At 50.4% G+C, this 7,500-nt stretch overlaps 1 protein-coding gene across 2 annotated transcripts in view; it reads left to right on the top strand.

The window, feature by feature from the left end:
- Positions 1–7,500, top strand: part of LOC119105944 (protein phosphatase 1 regulatory subunit 16A) — a 62,625-nt gene that overhangs the window by 7,893 nt on the left and 47,232 nt on the right. The gene's annotated exons all lie outside the window — the stretch shown is intronic.

Here is a 7,500-nt window from a genome sequence, read left to right as displayed (position 1 = left end):
GCTCGCGGGCGGCTCCGTGGGAGCCGCTCCCGGCGGGAGCCGGGCGCCGAGACGGACCTGTTGGGTGGGGCAGGTGGCACGCGGAAAGAACCAGCGCCGGCTCTGGTATGTGGAACCAGTGTGTAGTCGAGGACGTGGGAGCGTCCGTGATGAGGCATGCATGCCGCTGGGATGCCGGCGTTACATGTGAGGTGAAGTTATAACGTGTGAAGGGGTAAGCAATGACATTGGTGCTCCAATTAGTGGCAGCAGGCTTCCGTTCAGGGTGACAGACGCGCCCGAAGTCGCCCACCGGCCCTGCCCACTGCCCGTCCAGTCGCCAGTTCCAGTCTAGCGCCGAGAGTGACCCACTCCACGGCACGTACAGGACCGACCGACCCCGCCCCCCCGACCTGTCACACCCCCCCCCCCCCCCCGATAGCAGGTGGTCCGTGGCGCGTTAAGTGAAACCACTTCACCCGGTCGCCCAGCGGCATGTGGGCCGACTCGCGCTGCGGGCGGCACCGCAGAGGCGGGCCGAGTTGGGCAACTCGGTCAGAGGTGCCGTAGCGACAGGGCTGAGTGTGTCGCTTGGCTGGCTAAGGAGCGGCGCTGTACGCTACGGTTGAAGACGGCAAACAGTGGAAGGAATGACATATCTGTGCACGTCTTTCGACCGTGAGCCTGTCTATCGAACGTTTTATCGATCTAGTCTGCCTGCGATTTTGTTCTTCGTATATTTGCACCGAAGCTTTGTTATCGTGCTTCGATAAGTCACGATGAATGCAACCGAAAACAAACACTTATTTTGACTCTGTGGCCAAAGGGCACCGCAATGCGGTGCTGCTTTGCGTCGTAAAAAAACACGATTTTTGCCTGAGTTTTTAGTCACACTCTCTGCGTCAAAGGTTTTGGCATCTCACCTGAATCCCCATCGTCTCCTTCTGCCAGCCACTCACGCTCTCCGTCTCCATTCGTCTGCGCTGTTTTAATTTTGGTATTGACGGTTAGACATTAGCACCAGTACGATCTGGGACTCGCTCAGGTATCCGCGGGTATTCGCTCAACATGAAGACGGCGAAAACTTGGCAGACGAATCACAACGGAAACAGTGCATGCTTGGAAACGGGAAGTCTACCACACCAGCTGTGGATATTCTACGAAACTAATCTGGCATATTCTACGACACTAACCTGAAACATTGTATCACACTAACCTTGAATATTTTACCATATTAGCCTCGAAAATTCTACCACACTAACCTGGAACGTTCCACCACACTAATCTGGAACATTCTACTGCACTAGCACTGAACAGTCTAATCACATTAACCTCGAACATTCTATCACACTGATCTGAAACATTCTACCACATTAGTCCGGAACAGCTCCCGCAGTGTTCTGCATAGCGCTTATTTATGTAACTTCTTTCGTCCGCCCGATCCCTTCCTTGCCTTGATGTGCGGCTCCTAAGACGGCGGGGATTCCACACTTTGCATTTCCATAAATAGCGCGGCATTCCTGTGTCACTCCCGCTGGTCCTAAATACGGCAGCCGCCACCGCTATCCTCAGCAGCGAGGCGAGACTTGGCTGCCAGCTTTCCATCACCGCTGCTGCCGTCGCCAGCAAACAACCACAACGCCCTTCATTGCGGCATGCTATCTACGTCCTGATTGGCTGTCCAACACAGGTTCCGACCGACGTGCTGTGCACTGAGCTCTCCGGGGTATGCTGGGCAGACGTAGCGTTGGAAGTCTCCCAACACTGCCGGCGCGTTGGGAAGCACCGGAATAAGTGAAAGATGCGGCTTTGCTTGCTGACGTGTGCGGAGCTTGAATAGAGGCAACCGTTGGTCAAGGAAGGAAATTTCCAGTCCCATGCGCGCGTGCCATCGGCTTATTTTGTATTGTAGTGTGTCCGTGATATTATTAAAGCCTGCACCTGCCATCAAGCAACACTACCACGAAGTGTGTTTCCAATGCGCGTATTATGATCTTGAACATGCATACTTCAGTTATGATCGAGCTAGAATGTACCGTCGGCAGGCGGTTGGGTGCGATATATGTATGGTTTAATTTGTTGGCGAGGACTGATCGTGAGAATTCATATCGTTGGTTCCCTGCAGATATGTTTCTGCGGCTCACGCGCTCTTGATTACGCGTCTCCCTTCCGCCAGTATGGCTGATCCATGACTCCCCACTGGCAGTAGCCTTCAATTTCAGTAGTTGAATTTACATCGCCGTAAAACGTTATGCGTGCTGAATTGCCTGTGAAATATTTCTTGGGAAGTGACGCGCCACGCGCATAATTCTCCGTGGTCCGTGGTCTCCGTGGTCTCACAGGATGACGGAGTGCGGCGTTGCAATGAAATTTATTTTGTATATATATATATATATATATATATATATATATACATATAAGCGTGCATCATGAGCATCATAAGCATGCTCCCACAATGCGACAGTAGTTGTGAAATGGCTTCTGCGTCGTTGGCTGGACCTGGTAACTACCCTTATTGCAGAAATCTGGTCATGTCGCTCGTGTTCTTCATCGCATTTATCAAGTGATCACTCATTTGTAGGTCAGCATAGAATAACGAGATGCAGTCTATACGGTGTGCAAAGGCGCCATATAACAAAAATGTTGTGCACCGTACGCTTCTTGTGATTAAAGACGTAAGTGACATCTTAGATATTCATTGCCCCCAGAATTTTGGCCAACATGCCATATATTCTCGCCAACGTAATAAGTTAGATGAAACCTTTGTGCTCTACGTTTGCGTAGTATTTTAGCTGTCCGCGACGTACATCGCTTGCGGCAGCACGCTCTTAAGAGCTGTGCTTAAAACTTGCGGGGCTCATTGTGAGCGTTACTCAAGGACACGGAAACAGGTTACGCTTCCTTTTGGAGGAAGCAGTTCGGGGAAACGGACGTGGGCGTGTTGCTTCGCTGCGTATAAGGAGCTGAATGGCGCCCGCCATGGCGCCTGTTGTATGCCATTGCCAACGTGTCCGCTATCTGCGAAAGAATGCGACGCGACGACCCGCTGGGCCAGGTCATTGTTGAGCACGCTCACCGGGCACCTTCGGGGAAATAAGCGGTGTGCGGAAAGTCTACATGCACATGTCCTGCTGTGTGTCGATGCATTTCGGTTTAGCAGGAGGTCAGTGAGCCTTTGCAACGATGGTTATCGCGACGACGGTGTTTCCTGTGCATTGTGAGATCGCGTGCGTAGCCGTGTGTACCAGATCGGACTTTTGCATATGGTTTTCGATCGTTGGTGTGCACGCTCAGTAGTTGGGGCCTCTTATTCTGTTAGAGCTGTCACTAGTGGTGATGCATGCAGCATATGCCGTAGTTGCCGGTTGAGCAGCCTGTAGTCGTTTTCCTCATCGGGAAGAGACGACCGAATTGTTAATCTATGCGGTGGGCGCAGCAAGTAGGAACTGCGCGAGCAGAGGCCATGTGCCGTTATGAATCGGGAGGGTTCGTCGGGTTCGTTACGCATGCTGTGAAGTTGATCAGCGCACTGAACCCGGCTCAGCTTACACAGGTTGGGTGGTTTATCTCAAGTGAAGTATTCGCCAACGAGGACGAAAAAAGATATGATGAAGAAAATCCTTGCTGCTTCTTTCAACAAAAAGTCATAGAAAAAAGTCATAGAAAGTCAGCATGGTCTTACAAGCCTCAACCCATTCTTCTTTTTTGTTTTGCCCACTTGCGTCATCAGCACGGAAGCAGCTTCGTCGTCGCAGACTTGGTCTCGGCGGAGCCCTGGAGCGATGGCGTTTCTTTCAGACGCCCCGCATGCCGCTCGCCCTCTAAATCACGCCATGACACACCATCTGCCGCTGCCTGCCAGCGGTGCCGCCTGAACAACCGGGGCCCAGCTCCGTGCCGCTGACGTCCTCGGCTCCGAACGCAGCTCATTTGTTACTAATGCGACGGCATTCGGTGTGCAGCGGAGCGTACGCTGGTCTCATCAAAGACCTTGCCATTTGTCAGGAAGCTGATTGGAAATGATTGGGATCACATCGAAACCGTCTGAGCGCGTCGATGTAGACGCTAGCAAATGTTAACGCAGATTTGTCAGCCGTCGTCACCGGGGTCAGTTTCGTGTTCGTCTTTTTTTAGTTCAGACGAATTCTGTCCTGTCTGAAGAGCCTGCTACTCCAGATTCTTCATTAGGCTAATATTATCACACGGCTTATAATATTATCACACAACTAGGCTAATATTATCACACGGCTCGTTTCAAACCGACGATTTATTGAGGAATTTTGAGAATGTTGAGAAATTTGAGAAAAATGCTGATGGTTACGCAGGCACTTGAATGCACATATCTACTGCTTCTCGAGGCATTACGTTGCCGAGGTCTAATACAGCCTCATCATATGTGGATCCTTGCTAGATTTGCGAAGCCGCAATTCATCTAGTACCAACGCATCATTTTCGGACTTTTCTCCGGTGTGCATCTCGCCGCTCACGGATGTTTGCGTCTATTTTTTCCACACACGGGATGGCTGATCGCGCGTCCATTTCACTACGCCGCCTTCGAGGAAATTCAGAGAGCGCACTTCAACTGACATGACACACTGATGGAGGCCGGCATTCCCGGAAAAACACGCGGGCCTTGCGGTGGCGCGGGGCCACCATTTGCCCCGCGGCAGGTCCCAATCCGGGGCTCTCCGCTGTCAGAACCACATCGCCAAACAGCGGCTGTCGCTGCCTGGGCGGCTCGCTGGGCTCTGGGAGGGCTGGAGTCACGACGGCTGCGTGTGCGCCCGTCGGCCGCCGAGGGTAGACCCCGAGTCTAATCGATACGGCGCCGGGGGTGGGCCCGATGCCCCGCGCGCGAGTCCGTGCAACTTCACTGTCGACGAAGCCTTATTTCGCTGCGAGGGCTGGCTGGGTGCACGGGGGGTCCAAAGGACGAGCCTTGGGGACAGGGGTGGGATCGGGGTAAAGGCTGGACATGGATGAAACGGCGAACAACCGCGTGCGTTCGGCTTCTCAGAGCCCCACGAACGTTTGCTTTCGCAAGCCATGTTATTGTCTCTTACGTGTAAGGCTTACGACAGCGAATGGTGATCTGTTCGAAATAAGATTGTTTCAACGCTATCTTCGTCTGCGAGCTACGCCGACTTCATGCATTATTTTGCGTCCACATTCCAAACCAAAAGAGCGAGAGATCTGAGACCTAGTCAGTTACCCTAAAAATTACTGCGTTATCAGTTATCCAAATTTCTGCTTCCAACAGTACCCGACATGTTGCCAATAATTTGTTTTGCTTAAGTCATCTCAAACCGTTTCACTGGCCGCCTACATCGAGCGTGGCATCCATGGTTCGCTAACTACAACCGAGCCAGCGTTAGAGCGGAACAAGTCATGGCACGGTCTCTTGCAACAATATTGATAAAATTTCCAACGACGCGGGCCGCATAAGGACTGCCATAATTCGATCCAGAGGCAGTAAAGGACGTGGCTCGAATCCTTGCTGGTCCACATGCGGTGCGTTATACCAGTTATGTAATCAATGAACCTCACCAGAAAGCCATCTGATCTTTCAAAGAGTAGACGCATTCTGGCAACATATCATCTGCGCAGAGAGCAATGCTGTGTGTGCGGAAATAATGCCAGGCGGTCAGATGCAGGAACCGCAACAAATATCCTGTAGTTGAGCAGTCAGGTAATGTGGCCAGGGCTTACTCGTTGTCTGATTATCAGTTGATGTCGATGGCTGGGTCATATCTCTATAACAGGTTTTTACAGTTGTTCAGGTTTCTGTGCTGTCATTATCTATCTGTGTTTAAAACAGTATTCTACACATGAATGATTATACGTAACTTGGGCGGATTCGGGTGTCATAAAAGGGTAGTCACGCATTCTATGTTAGTACCTGATGGTGCATACCGGCACGAGATGTTTTGACGGAAGGTCGGAGTATTCATCAAATCTCCCTTTTACTTGGCATCCTTACATCCTCCACTGATTGATCGATCTTAGTGCAGTTACATTGGCAAAAGAGGGACGAAACTTATCTCTTTTTATCATTTAACGTTAAACGAAATCTAACGACAGTAGTATGCGGTGTTTGATAAGGGACTTCCGAGCAAAATGAAAGCTGCGAATCAAAGTAACGAATTCTTGACGTTCTGAAATATAAGCACGTTATTAAATCAAGTTAGCGTTTAGCTTTTTGCAAACAGAACAATGAGTAAATTCTTCGTATTGTGTCGACATAAACCTCAGTTTAGCACCAAACCCAGACATTCATTTGAGCTACAAATCTGTTTGAAGGCCATTAGGCTGACATTCTGACAGTTAAGCGTTTCGCAGCGGAAATAAAGTGCACTATCGTTGCATTGTTGTCACATATTGCAATCCTCCGGTAGATCAGTTTCTGTATCATTTCAACACTGCACCAACGCTACACGGGCTTGTCAAATAGAATATAGAGATTTAAGTTTTTCTGCGTGGTCGGTAGTCTGGATGAACCAGACAATGTTTACAATCTTTCAATGTTGCCTTGACAGGACGGTTCAGCCCCGCAAGCAAGCACTGAATCTACAGGCTGTAAGAGCTTAACCCAATTTAAGCGAGCGGCTTGGCCGCGTCTTCTGAGAATTACGGTGTTTGCGCGGAATTTCCATCGCATCGGACGAGCCGTTTGATACAAAGGTTTAGCCCCCATTAGGCCGGCCGCCAAAACATGCCTTTTCTCGCGCCAAGCTGCATAAAGGCCTGATTGACGGTCGCTGATTTTGCTGCTACGTAGGCACAAGCTCACAGCTTCCTTCGCCGAACAGAGGATTAGGAGCTTAAAGCCAAGAAACCGCCTGACGTTTCGGGAAGCCCTTGTCCTTCAACCGATTGTTTTTCCGGTTCTCTTAGCCACGGGGTGTCGGATCCAGGTGTGTGTACGTGTATGTGTGTGCGTGGGGGGGGGGGGGGGAGGGATAATGTTCAGAAACACGGAAAACAGGCTTTCTCTCTTCAGGCGTGGTTTTCTGGTAAAATTGCCACGTTGTGATCTAGGTACCCTAGTTGCTTAGGTCCATGTGCGGCATTTAAAACATTTCCGCCAATAGCTGATATTGGACGCATCTTGATGTGAACATGAAGCCAGAGGTGGAAGCTCTGGCCACACTGGGGTAAGCCGTGTGCTGAATATCGTACCTTGGATTCATTGGTACGCGCTAGGTGGCACCTGGCACCGACCACACATCTTCTGGATCTTCTGACAATGTCGGTGTAAAGAAGCGCAAACGCAAGAAGCCTTACGGCAAACATTGCGACAGTAGGCTAAGTCATGTGCCACCATTCAATTTTCGCATGTTTATTCGCTGTGTTGTGGTGTGAAATCATAGGTTTCAAGAGCACAGCAACTGCGGAGGTTGTTCATTTCGTCAAAATAACGGTGTATCGAGGTGCTTGCACAAGAGCATGGAACGTTCCAGTGGTACGGTTTAGTGCATCTTGCACGTTCACATTTCTTCATGGGTCGTGCCATGTTATATA

This window comes from Pollicipes pollicipes, unplaced genomic scaffold, assembly GCF_011947565.3.
Source record: "Pollicipes pollicipes isolate AB1234 unplaced genomic scaffold, Ppol_2.1 Scaffold_6138;HRSCAF=7277_pilon_pilon_pilon, whole genome shotgun sequence".
Classification (NCBI taxonomy): domain Eukaryota; kingdom Metazoa; phylum Arthropoda; class Thecostraca; order Pollicipedomorpha; family Pollicipedidae; genus Pollicipes; species Pollicipes pollicipes.
The sequence above is the reverse complement of the archived record's forward strand: the minus strand, read 5'-3'. Positions and strand labels throughout refer to the sequence as shown.